Source organism: Carya illinoinensis, chromosome 9 (assembly GCF_018687715.1).
Source record: "Carya illinoinensis cultivar Pawnee chromosome 9, C.illinoinensisPawnee_v1, whole genome shotgun sequence".
NCBI classification, from domain to species: Eukaryota; Viridiplantae; Streptophyta; class Magnoliopsida; order Fagales; family Juglandaceae; genus Carya; species Carya illinoinensis.
In genome coordinates this window covers 33,598,608-33,613,097 of record NC_056760.1, presented here as the reverse complement: position 1 = coordinate 33,613,097, position 14,490 = coordinate 33,598,608, and the positions used below count along the sequence as shown (strand labels likewise).

Genomic DNA, 14,490 nt, shown 5'->3' with positions numbered 1-14,490 from the left:
TACTAGATGTTCTCTTTTTTCTAATTGCATATTCAAATGGGTTGGCCTCGTATTATGCGGAATGGAAATATGTCGTTTAAAATCCCTAGTAGAATACTCATTAACATGATCTACTATAATCTTGTTTCTTTGTAGATCTATATTCTTAAACTGGTTTTCGATATTACTAATTTCATAATCAGATAAAATAGGTGAATTTGTATTACTTAATACATTACTATGAGGTTGTTTTGAAGTAGAGGCAGTATTAGTAATATTTAATTTTTCTAATTTATTAGAAATTTGTTCTAATAAATCATTTTTGTTTTTGCTTCTTTAATAGTAGGATTAATGGGAGATAATTGGATCTCAATTCTCTCTAATTATTTACTCATAGTTTTTAAATATAAATTAGTATAATTGTCTTGTTGGATTATATTATCTGTGTTTTTAATTTCTATTTTAGAATTATATTTTTTTTATTGGTGACGCTAAAGTACAATTAAAGGATGTGATATTTTCACCATATAATATCCACTTGTTTTAATATTTAATATTAAAACATGTAGGATATTAGTATTAAATAATGAAAGTGAATAATTAGGATAACAATTGAAATAAACCAGGCCTTGAAATAGACTAGATTCTACCATATCAACTAATAAGTCATGAAATTTTTAATGTCTTCCCTGTCTCTTAGATAGAGTAGTACTAAGGCATTTAATCCACTTCTAGTGAGTGGTTTTATAGCAACTTGTAATAATTCAATATGTATGAAAGAATATTTATGTTCCTTATGATGTTTAATATAATATTTGGTTAATAATTGTAATGATTCATAATCATTATTTAAACTAATTGTTTTTTCTTCAATTTTAATAGTTTAATTAGTAAGAAATGATAATTTTGAAGAAAGAGTAGATTATGTATAGATTTGATTTTTTGGAACATTAAGAATTGTTCAAACTTGTAAATTTATTTCTGTATTGAATATATTATAATCTTTTTGATTGATATTATCAGGTTCTATAGGTATACTAGTAGAGGATTTGGATGAATAAAATATGAATAAAGAATTCATTGAGACAGAATTTTTAAGAGAATAAGTAGATTAAGATCTTGAGAGAACGCCACCGGGACAACCTTTAAAGCTCTCTAGCATAAATAAGGTAACCAACAGATTTTTCATGGCTTACCAACATAAGACTCTCCATAAACTCCATTTTCTTTTTTATAGTCTATTGTTGTTAAAAACATCTATCAGTGAATTTTTACTATTTTTTTTTTTATATATAAAGCAAGGATATTCAAATGATTCCATTTACTTTTAATATTATCTCTTAAAAAGTTACAATGATCAATCCATTCATCTATTGCTGCTTGTCTACTTTGAAATACCAAATATTTGTTAATCATTACTTCCCTATCTTGTTTCATTAATTGTTATATTTTGTTAAGATCCTTTATTATATCCATCATTATTTTTAATTCAAGCCTTTTATTATAATCTAGACTTTTTTTTATAAGAAAATTTGACTTTTATTAAAATAACATCCAACATTACATCAAAGACTCAGCTCAAATGGTTTGAGTAATACATTCAAGACATAATAAGTCTTCAAGATGCCATGCATATCTAGCCAACTTATGAGCTGCTTCATTGGCTGTTCTTCCAATATGCTTAACCTCACACTTTGGAAAATACTTCATCAATCTCTTAATTTCATAGACCATGTTGCCAAATTGTGTCTTAGTCTCTCTATCACTCACCACTTCATTAACTAGTAGCAATGAATCGATTTCAATAAGCAAATCTGGTATGCCAAGAGGAATGCAGATCTGAAGGCCTCTCACCACAGCCATCAACTCAATCTCAATAGGATCACTAACCTCTCTTTCCTCTAGTTAATAGAATCACCTCACCCATTTCATTCCTTAAAATCACTCCCACACCAGCATTGAATTGGTCTGCAAAAATAGCCCCATCCACATTTAGTTTTATAGAACCAGTCTGAGGTGGCCTCCATCGACACTGTTGTTGTATGCTCTGACCAACCAAATCATGTATTGTTTGATATTCCTTAGCCATGGACAAAGCATATCCATCTGTCAGACCAGGATTGAGAATTTTATTCTCATACATGTGCTTGTTCCTTTTATGCCACATGCTCCAAGCAATTAAAACAAAAAACTTTTCAAGCTCGCCCTTAGTTCCCAGCTGCTGCATTGTCCTTACCTTCTGCAGAAAATCAGTTTGCTCTTCCTCCACTCTCAAACCATGAAAATTCATCTTCCAATAATCTTTGATAGAAGGTAAAAAAAAAAAGCATGATTAACATCCTCCTCTGCCCCCATTACACCATTGACACGAGGCTTCCATAATAACCTTCTTATCTCTCAAATTCTTTTATGTTGGCAGCCCCTCTTTGCAAGCCCTCCAAGTAAAAACTCTAATTCTATTTGGAATTTTCAACTTATAAATATATTTCCATATATGCCTTTGTGCCTCAGCATTAGAACATTCATCAACCAAATCAGATTGTCTAGCAGACTTGAAGAATCTATATGCACTCCTCACACTAAATAGGCCACTCTTCTTATGTTCCCAAATAATACAATTTGGTCTACTCTCTGCACTTGGCAGTATCTTTAAGATTTCTGAAGCTTCTCGAGGTAGGAATATAGCTTTAACTCTCTTTACATTCCACCATTTTGTGTGAGCATCAGTTAGGCTTGCCACCAGATCCTTTCCTTGTGCTAGTTGTCTATGAGGCTGAGCTTGTACCAACTTGTGATTTGGCAACCAAAACTCAGTCCAAATGTTGATTGACTGTCCATACCCCACCCTCCATCTACATCCATTCAATAGCTTTTGTTTTACTTCTCATATCCCGCTCCACACATAAGATGGTGCAAACCCTAACCTTGCCTCTTGAAAACTTGAATTTGGAAAATATCTTGCATTGAATAATTTATGAGCAAACTATTTTCTTCTTTTAAAATTCTCCATCACTACTTTGCTAATAAGGCTTGATTGAACAAATGCAAATCTTTAAATCCCATTCCCCCTTTAGCTTTTGTCTCACACATATTTTCCCAACTCACCCATTTGATTGTATTCTCATCTTTCTTCTGCCCCCACCAAAACTTGGCCATTGTATTCTCTAGTTCCTTGCATAATGTAACAGGCAATTTAAAACAACTCATAGTGTAGGTTCGGATTGATAAGGCAATAGCTTTGATCATTACCTCTCTCCCACCATGAGACAACAATTTCTCTTCTAGCCCTTTAGCTTTGTCCATAGTCTATGCTTGAGTTCAAAAAAGGCCTTCTTCTTCCCTCTTCCCACCAATGGAAGAAGACCAAGATACTTTTCATATTGTTGATGCTGCTGTGCACCCCAAAAAGTCATAATCTCTTCTTGTTGAGCTTCTGGGACATTTATGCTAAATACCATAGATGTCTTCTCAAGATTCACCTTCTGCCCAAAAGCATGCTTATAAATTTTCAACAAGAGTTGAAAATTTAAACTTGCCTGCAAAGTAGCCCTACAAGAAAGAATACTATCATCTACAAATAGAAGATGGTTATTCTTGGGTGCTCTTTTACGTATTTGAATTCCTTCCACTTGCTTGTAAACTGCTGCTTGCTTCAAAAGAGCTATAAGTCCATCAGTGCATAACAGAAATAGATAAGGGGAGATTGGATCCCCTTGTCTCAAACTATAAGTTGGATACATTGGTCCTTTTGGTTCCCCATTCACCAAAATAGAGAACGATACAGTCTTGACACATAACATAATCAACTTGATCCATCTTACCTCAAACCCCATTCTTATCATCACGTGTTCAAGAAATCCCCACTCCACACGGTCATAAACCTTATTCATATACAATTTCAAAGACATAAAGCCTTTCTTGCCCCTTCTCTCCTACCTTATGAAATGAACTAATTCATATGCCACTAAGACATTGTCTAATATTAGCCTTGCTAGTAAAAATGCTACCTATGAGGGTGAGATTACAGTTGGTAAATGACATTTCAACCTATTGGAAAGCACCTTGAAAACCAACTCATACACTACATTGCACAGACTGATAGGCATGTAGTCTGCCACACATTCAGGTTGTTTCTTTTTTAGAATCAGGATTATGAATGTATGGTTGATATCGTTTGGGAACTGGCCACTATTTATCACCTTCAAAACAACATTTGTAACAACCTTACCCACAACATACCAATATTTTTGAAAGAAAAGTGGGGACATACCATTAGGCCTTGGTGCCTTTGTTGGATTCATTTGCTTTAAAGCTAGGCATACTTCATCAGCAGAAAAAGGCCTCAACAAGTTTGCATTCATTTATGAATCAACCTTCCCTTCTAAGCCATCCAAAAAATCCAAATTTCTAACATGTTCAAAGGATTTGAATAGAGCATTGAAATAATTAAGAATGACTCTATCCCTACCCTCAGTCTCCTGCCAAGTACCATCAATATCCTTCACTCCTTTAATAAAGTTCTTTTTCTTCATTTGAGAAGCCTTATGGTGAAAGAACCTTGAGTTTGTATCACCCTCCTTCAACCACAAAACCTTTGATCTTTGCCTCCACATTATCTCCTCTCTTTCCAGCCATTTGTTAACTTCTGCCCTTATTGCTCTCTGTTCCTCCCTTCTGGTATGAGTTTGATCCATATTAGTGAGTGCTTTAAGTTTAGCTCTAACCTTCTCCAACTCCTTTCTCACATGGACAAAACTATTGTGGTTCCACACTGTTAATTTCTCACTACATGCCTGAATCTTCCTCATGACAGTATTCATTTCATGTGTGCCTGATATCTCCTTCCATGCATTTTCAATGACTACTTGGCACTCCTTAGACTCCATGCTTCAAATCTAAATAGTCTTTGGCCTTTTCTTTGATAGTTCTTAGCATATAAGTTAAGTATAATTGGCATATGGTCAGGATATGCAGTCAATCCATGTCTCACCTTTGCCTGAACATAATGAGTGCACCACTTAACATTTGCTAGGAACCTATCAAGCCTCTCACTAATACAATGCAGTGTCTCTTTTCTATTACACCATGTAAATTGATTTCCACTATAACCAATATATCTAAGAGCACCTCCTTCATATTTGAAATTGGTGTTTGTTTACTTCCCTTATATTTCCAACAACCCTATCCCCCTCATCCCGTAATGTCTGCTAGCTACTTAATTCCTTTGTTTGTGCATTCATCTCATCCCTAGCCATTCGCATAACGTCCTAACTGTCCCAAAGATCTCGCCTAAAACCTCTACTCTAGCTTCGCCTACAACTAATTCCAGTGTGGTATTCCTTGCTAAAGAAAGACCCCTATTCTGATCACCATCCTTCTCTTGCTCTTTACCAGTACCTATGATCTTTTGCATGCCAATTGTAGAGCTAGCACCTATAACCAAATTAAACATCTACCTTCTTCTATCAGAAGTAGCACACAACTAAGAACCAAACTGCTAAGTTTCCCCATCCCCATACGTAGTACCATAACAATCCTTTCCTTTGTGCAGTATGTGGCCACACTAAAAGTAAAAGCGTGGGACTTTCTCATATTGGATTGGAATCCAAAACTTTTCCCCACCTATCATTATAGTTCACCCTCTCGCAAGAGGATTGAATAAGTTAAGTATGACCTTCACTCTCAAGAAATTTCCCTATCCAACGTCATCTTCATCCACTTCCATCATCAGCACCTCTCCCAATGAAAGCCCCAACTTCTCTCCAAATGCTCGATTCATACCAATCAATGGCATGTTGTGAAACTAGACCCAGAAGGCTTCTTTATCAAACTTCATCATACTTGGTGGAACAAGCCCATTGAAACCATTGATAACAAAAACATAACTGTAAAAAAACCAAGGCCTTCCATCTTCCACACAACTCCTATCAGCATGAGTTGCAAATGTAATTATGAACGTGTTCAACCCAACTTCTTGGAATTTTGCGGGTTTGCTTAGTCACCAAATCTTTGCCATTGTTGTTTCAACCACATTCTTCCCAATCAACCGATCTGTACATATTTTATCAATCAAGTGTCGTTCACCTTTCTTTTGGACTTCTCCAGTAGATAAACTCTCCAATTCAATAGCCACGTCTTCCTCCTCACTCAGCTTCAACTTCTCCCACATCTCATGCAAATTCTCCATTGTTGAACACACTTTTCGTCTGTTGTCTTTAACAATTATACTCTAAAACACTTATGACCACCTCCATTCCCTTGAGAGAGAAAAAGAGAGGGGATTCAGGGTATTCATTATTGTTAAAAAATTGATAATCTAAACATTTTAAATCATAAAGATCACGATAACCAACACTATGAGGAAAATAATATTCCATAACGTACAACAATAATGCATATCAATTTCTAAGTGTTATATAGATTATATCACATTGATATAGTTATAAACATTCACTTGAAAGAGTTATCAAATCAACTTTAATTGATTAAATATAATTCATATAAATAATGCATATTATTAACGTAGGTTGATAGTATTTATTTTTAATTTGATAGTATTTATTTTTAATTAAGGAATCATATCATTAAGCTTAGATATACACAATATAGGTTTTATTATACTAGGTAAATGATAACACATGTTGTAATTTATTACTATTACTTATATCTTATAGTTGCATATTATTATATTTTTATTATGTAATATATTTAAAATAACTTATATCTTATAACTATATACTTATATCAAATGCTTGCAATATAATTATAAATATAATATTTAATAATGTATGCTATAATATATTCATAATTTACCTTTAATAAAATTAAATTTGCACCCTTCCCCAACACCTTAGAGTATTGGTAATGGATTATTTATTTTCATATGTAAAATTACATGTTTTGAAGATTGATTTTGAATATGAAGAAAAATTCTTACATTGGATTATGTATTTTTTTTATCAAATAATAATAAAATAATAAAGAGAGAGAAGAGAAAAAAGAAAAGAGAGAAAAGAGAGAGTTGGGAGGAGAAAGAAAAAATAATAAAATAATATTTAAAGAAGGAAAATTATATCTTCAAAGATGAATAATCATTGTTCATAGTTATTTAAGATTATAAAAATAGATAAGCTAATGTAGATGATTTTAAGGCAAATTTATTTAAATTTGAGAATAAAAATAAAAATGAATAAACCATTACTAGTGCTCTTACAGCCCATTAATAGTGACGCTAGAAGAAAAATTACTTATTATAACGATTTTTATATTGTTGAAAAAAAAAATAGTTACAATAGGTCACGTTTCAGCAATTTTAGAGTTTTACTTTGAAAGTCGATGGTCCCTGTTTTTTGTATTTATAGTGAAAAACACGACATTTGTAGCGATTTGGGTCGCTGCTATATGGATAAACTTGTTGCAACGCCCAAATAATCGTCGGGTTTAGATACCAAATTTCCCGCGAAATGTTTTATTTTTCCCCCGATTTCTTTCCTTCTCCACTTCTCTCTGTTAGTTCGATCACCACCCCAAGCTTAGTTCCTCCACCCCATTTTCCCCCCGCGGAAGCTATGGTCGAACTTGTCTCCTCCCCATAGTTTGCACACGGCTACCCTTCGACCCAGCAACCCATCAGACTCCATCTTCAAATCCTCACAACGTCCAACCTTCTCTGTGTCCTCTCACGGCGTCAACTCCTTCGTCCAAAGCTTCTGGCCCAGTTTTTCGAGTTCCATTTCCCCACATCCGCCTTCTCCCTGTCGTTCTTGGTTCACCCATTTCACATTGCTTCAAATCCCACAATCGGCTACCCCTACGTGAATATTGTCTGTCTTGGTTAAGCTAGCCCTAGGTTTATTTCTTCCCTTACAAATTTCAATTACCTGCCTCCATTTCGACGCAATATTCAAAACTTGGGCAGTCCTGTTGCGATCTATTTCTGCTCCAGGGGAAATCGATATAAACATACAGGTATCTCTCTTGCCATTGCATTTATCTTCCCCCTTTCACGAGTGTGTTGCATTACAAAAGTAGTTTCTCTCTCTCTCTCTCTCTCTCTCTCTCTCTCTCTCTCTCTCTCTCTCTCTCTCTCTCTCTCTCTCTCTCTCTCTCTATGAAACTGTGTTTGCCTATTCCTCTATTTGCTGATTAATGTTGTGTATCTGCCTTTTGTGTTTGCGGTTTAATGTTGTGTATCAGTTGTGGGTATTAAATTATTTTTTTTTAATTTAATTCGCCAAATTGCCACTTGTTTTCGCTGAATCTTTTTTAATTTAATTCACCAAATTGCCGCTTGTTTTTGCTGGATCAGAAGCTTTTTCATTTATGGTTTATGGTCCTGTTTTTCCAACTTTTAGTATGTAAGTAACTTAGTGATATATACAAGGGCCAAGCAAATAAATGTCTCTTTAATTGCATGTGGAAAGCCCCAACTTTGTGCCAAAAATCTCAAACTGCCATACTCTAGAAATAAGATAGGAGCATCTTGATTGTTTTCTGGGTGTTATGCTGCTCTAAATACTTTTTTATAAACGTTAGCTGAAGAGTTTGGACGATTGAATAAACTAGAATAACATGTATCCTTCTGCTATAGCTTGCATGTTTTTGCTATGGCCTAATGTCTTTTCATATTGACATTCAAACACGTATAAATTTAGTCTGAATAAAGTACCATTACAACTTTAGATGCATAAAGCCATTTTTCTTGAAACTCATGATCACTTTAATCATTTTAATTATGGGGTAGCTGGGGTGATTTGCATGCATCTCTAATCTCTTCAAAAAAATTCAAACTTTGATCACTTGAATTTTAGAGGGGGTAACTTTTGGTCATGCTGGTTTATTAACAGCTTTTAAGTTGTCCAAATTAGGCTGTTTGATCGAAATTGAAGACCTCCTCAATCTAGATCAGACATCTAGCACTTGATATGGACTTAAATTTCTCATAAAAATATATTTTGGTTTGTTTCTAAGTACCTAATAAGTAAATGTAATTATTAGTACTCCGATTGCTAAAGGATTTGGCATGCATCTTTTGCAGACTGAAAACCGAGCTAGCTGACTTTCCGGTTATTTGTTTCCCTATCCCTTGGTGAAGTTTGGTTATATGCTCTGTGTTGTTATGCAAAGTTTGATTTGTTTGAGGTTTTTGCTGATGGTTTCTTGTTTTTTTTTTTTTTTTTTCTGTTAAATAAACTCTTTTCCTGTTTTTACTTAGTTTTACTTAGCAGAGCTATATCAACAGATTTATTTTCTGTGTATGCCGACATCATATAAATATGGCTTTACTTAATGAAATCATCTCCCATGTCTCTGTTTATCCATCATCATTGGCGGAAGCTAATAGTCATGCTTCCTGATAAGTCTGACATGTTTAAGGAAACCACCACAGGGAAAAAATAAGATTAGACTACAACCATAGCAATAGTAAATAGACTCGTAGAATGACTTTTAAGTTCCAATAAAAGGTGACCTGTGGATATCAAATATCAAGTAACCATCTGGACTTCTGTAAATTTCTGTCAATTTTGAATTTTTTTAAATTTTTTTACTTAGCTTCTTATTTTTCGATATTAACAGTCATTTTTGGGTTTTTATATTTTTCCAATTGGTCCCATGTGCATTTTTCTTTGCCCTTACCAGTATATATATATATATATATATGGAAGCTTTGAAAGGTGAATGCAATTATAAGGGGATTGCTTCATACCAAAAAAGATAAATTGCTAAATACCATTTTTGAAATGCTAATATACTTTGATCACAACAATTATATATCCCCTAGGACAGATAGTTTTTTTTTTTTTTTTTTTTTTAAGTAAAAATTTTATTCAACGAATGTAATAGGCGAAGCCGATGTACATAGGGAATATACAAAAGAAACACCTAAATTCATGCACAATTAAGTTTGCTAGGCCTACCAACCATTCTATACATTATAACAAAACACAGCGTTTATTTGATGAAACAAGTGATGATATATTAATGAAAGATCATAGCTGCAAATGCACTTTTCTTGTAGACTAATTTCTATCTGTTTGAGTCAGAAAGCTTGAAGTTTTTTGCACGAAAATGCACCCTTTATATCTGCATTTTGTGTAGGTGTTGATGTGGGTATTAGATGTTTCTCACACACATACAAATATTTTTTTTAGATATTCAAAGCTTGACCTTGATATGGGAGAAAGAGTACTAGGGGTTTGATAGGAAAAGTGTGAAACATGTGGTTGGTAAGTTGAAACGAGTACTAATGGATTTCCTACTTCAATCTCACTCTCTCAAGCTCTCCTTTTATTCTTCTTTTTTGTTTTTGTTTTTGTTTTTGAAGCTGGAAGATTTTACATATATACTATGTCTTTTTATTTGGGGTAGGGACAAAGGGTCTGTGCTGATAATCGGCCTTGTATACATCATCGGCCTAGGATTAAGTCCATTGAATGATTTAAAGGCAAGGTAAACAAAACCAGTATATATTAAATATTGACTTTTATGATGATCACTGAAAACTCCCATGCAGTGAGAAGCTGCCACATTCCGTCGAGATGAATGATATTACTAAATATTGTTAAAGTTAGTGCTTCCCATTATAATATTAGATGAGCTTCCATCGATATTTATTAATATTTTTAGTGCATTTCTCTATTTTTTTTAACAATAAGGTTCATGCCTTCAGATCCTCTACATGTGTTTAATATCTATTTTATATTTCAAATTACTAAAACTTATATCGAAAATATAAAAAAAGAAAAGAAAAAGAGAAGTGGCCTTCAGCTCGTGTTTTCTGCATTCTACTAGCCTTTGTGACAGCTTGCACTACAAACTTAATCTGTTGTGTCATTTTGTTTTAGTGCAGTGGGATTTTAGTGCACATGACAGTTGTGGTTCTGTTTTGTGCATCTGAGTTGTGGTTCTTTTCTGTGGGTCTGTTTTAGGGTAGTTGGTTGCTGTCATTTGCCAGTTACCAAGACTCTTGACCTTTTTTTTTTTTTTTTTCCTGATCTAATCTCTTTTCATGCCTGTTAATTTGAATTGATATTAATGCTTGTGGGGACTCAAACTCACTTAGAACTCCCTTGCAGTAAGAAGCTGCCACATTCAGGGTCGAATTGACACTCTTGTTTAGACCTCCACTAACAGAACTGGCAACCCTTTCCCCAGCCAAGGATGACTTGAGGACTCTAAGTAGGACAATCTCTCATTGACTGGGCTTCAGAGCAAGACTTCATTCTAGAAACAAAAATTGTCTTCCTTTCAAGTGCACTTACGAATTCATACTTTATTAACAATTTAAATCTCAACCAATTCCTAAAAACAAACTTTGATAAATGAAAGTGAAAATCCATTCATTTCACACTCTGATCAAAGAAGATAATTAATGAAATGTAGAAAGGCCTTCTAGTTTCTAGAGAAAAAAACTATTTCTTCATTAAACTCCTGTAAGTAGGGGAAAGATTGTATTATATTATTAGATTAAATTGAAAAAAAAAAGGGTTGAAACTTAAAAGGGAAATTAATGCTTGTGGGGTCTCAAACTCAAAGCAGAATTAAGTCCAATGAACGAGTTAGATTGCAAGGAAAACTTAACCAGTATATATTAAATATTGATTATGCAGATCTCTCAGAACTCCCATGCAGTAAGAAGCTGCCACATTCAGGGTCGAATTGACACTCTTGTTTAGACCTCCACTAACAGAACTGGTAACCCTTTCCCCAGCCAAGGATGACTTGAGGACTCTAATTAGGACAATCTCTCATTGACTGGGCTTCAGAGCAAGACTTCATTCTAGAAACAAAAATTGTCTTCCTTTCAAGTGCACTTACGAATTCATACTTTATTAACAATTTAAATCTCAACCAATTCCTAAAAACAAACTTTGATAAATGAAAGTGAAAATCCATTCATTTCACACTCTGATCAAAGAAGATAATTAATGAAATGCAGAAAGGCTTTCTAGTTTCTAGAGAAAAAAACTATTTCTTCATTAAACTCCTGTAAGTAGGGGAAAGATTTTGTTATATTATTAGATTAAATTGGAAAAAAAAAAGTTGAAACTTAAAAGGGAATTTAAAGAAAAATAATAATTGATTTTAGTAATTATGGGCATTGTTGAATGGTCAAACCAAAACGACAATGGTCAAGCCATTATGCATCGATTTTCCATCTGTCAAACCTACTTATTGTACCGTCAAAAGTGTTAGTATTAACTTATTTCCATCTTTTTATGATCACCACCATCATCCAACAATCAAGTTTTTGGGCCAGATCTACACTTTATCATTACTTTTCAAAAGAGAAAAGAAAGAAAAAAACAGTCGGTCATCGTCTCCTGACCTTTATAGTCTTATCAACCTAAACCAGAATAGTTTGATTAAACCACTTTCAATGATAGGCTAGCCTCTCATTTAGTATAAAAATGCTTACATTTTATTGTCTATTTTTTTTTTTTTTTAGGTTTTAGAATCCTGATAAAAGATGTTCAAAAAGATTTCCCAATGGTCAAATAATGTGTAAAATCATGTAATCATTCCTAAATCAATAATTTTACGTTTTTTGATTTGACATGATCACCAAAACATTGTTCCTAGATCAAAAGGACTTGACTGAAATTGCTCTGCACATGGCAGGTCCCACGTACAGGTTCTCTGATTTCCACGTTGGGAATGGTCCAAAACTAGAGATCATTACCAGTTTTAAAACACTAGCATGATGACCCAAAACAAGTCCAACCTTAAGTACTCTCTCACTTTAGCAACGCTAGCTGCCCCTTGATACTCGCATACATATGGAAGAAACTTTCATGGTTATAAAACAAGACGTGTTTTATTCTACTCAATCCCATGTAATCATCAGAACTCTAATGACTCCTTCAGTCACCCTAGCTAGCTGTCTGTCTCCATAGCTAGCCTATACCATAAATTGAAGGATACAGAGTTTTCTATTTTTTTTCTTGCAAAGATTACTTGTAGTAGTTTGAATTGAAAGTGGGGTCTAGGTTAATTTAAAACATTCAGGTAAGATGTCAGGAAGCATTGGCCCATTCTATGTATGATAATATATGCAGCACTATCCTGCCTGACAGCTGGTGGGTGCAATGTTTGCAGTACATACCCAATTTAGAGGAGCCGAACCCAGAATCTTAATCTAATTAATTTTCTTTAGTATAGTCTCCATCCTATATAAATATTGCAGGCTCTCACCTCTCTGTCTTTCATATAAAGTTACTGCATTCGATCTAGTGCTAGTCCAAAACTAACTAGTGGGAAGAGAGAGAGAGAGAGAGAGAGAGAGAGGGAAAAAAAAAAGAGGCTGAAAACATTTATGGCAGCGAAAGAGAGCAGCACAAGCTTTAGTAACCAACAGGCCTGTGAACCTTGCAGATCGTTTGGGCAGAAGTGCAGCCATATTGTGAAGAAGCAGCACACCAAGTTCTACATCGTCCGCCGCTGCATAGCAATGCTCCTCTGTTGGCGCGACCGTGGGGAGCATTGAGAGAGGCAGCAGCAGCTTGTTAATTTGGTTTAGAAATATATATGATCAGTCTATATATATCTATAAATATATTAATTAGGATGTAATTAATGAGTGGTTCTGTATGTTAGAAACTGTAGTTCTTTCTCTTTCCTCCTTTGTTTTCTTTTTCATTAGATAGTTACTCTTTTATAATGGTTCAGCAAAAATTAGCTTTTCAAATGGCATATAGATCTGTCAAACAAAGCTGCTTTCTTATAACTAAAATTGTTATGAAAGCTTCATCTTCTGTTTCTATCTATCTTTTCTTCTTTTATTGCAAGCAATACCACTGTGAGACCATGGATGCTACTGTGAGCTCATGGAGACTGAGATTGGATGGGATTCTGCATATCAAACTCTCAAGCCTGGCTTTTGGATTTAAGTTGGTCATCTTTCTTCATCACTATTTGTTTTAACTGTTAAGAGATTAGTTGGCTTTGTTTTTAAGATGCAGGGGCATACGTTTATCAAAAATATTATTTCCTTTTTCCCCCCTCTAGCTTTGCTGTCTTATTATTAAAATAAGTATACCTTGCACTAAGTCAATATTGCAATTATATATATACATATATACATATATATATTCAAGGGAGCATTTCTTGAGGAATTTCAATTATGGGTAAGTTACTTTCATAAAAACTTTCAAACACCCAATTATGTGGGTCTCAAAACAGATTTGAGTCTTGTTGATCGCTATCCTTGTACAGAAAAAGAGCAGAACAAACTAGTTTGAAAGACAGTTGAAAGCTTATAAAATTAAGTTTCTTTCATTTTCTCATCTCCCATATGTTTTGTTGTATTCCAACTCTAGTAGGCAGTAACTTGGGTACCGCTGAAATGCACCAATGATCACATGACTACTTAACACTGCATCCATCCAATATCATGCATTATATTTGTCAGTTCAGACAACCTAATCACTAGGGCCTTATGCTAAGGGAACATCAGACAAAGAGCAAGCATCGATTTTTAGAATTATTTTCCCTGGACCATCCTTTCTAAAT

General features: G+C 34.1%; 1 long non-coding RNA gene across 1 annotated transcript; it reads left to right on the top strand.

Annotated features, from left to right (window-relative positions):
• The first annotated feature begins 7,394 nt into the window (after nucleotides 1–7,394).
• Nucleotides 7,395–13,985, top strand: LOC122275257. The gene is made up of 2 exons (XR_006228519.1): nucleotides 7,395–7,947; nucleotides 11,055–13,985. It is a non-coding gene; the product is annotated as an uncharacterized LOC122275257 (long non-coding RNA).
• The last annotated feature ends 505 nt before the right edge of the window (nucleotides 13,986–14,490 follow it).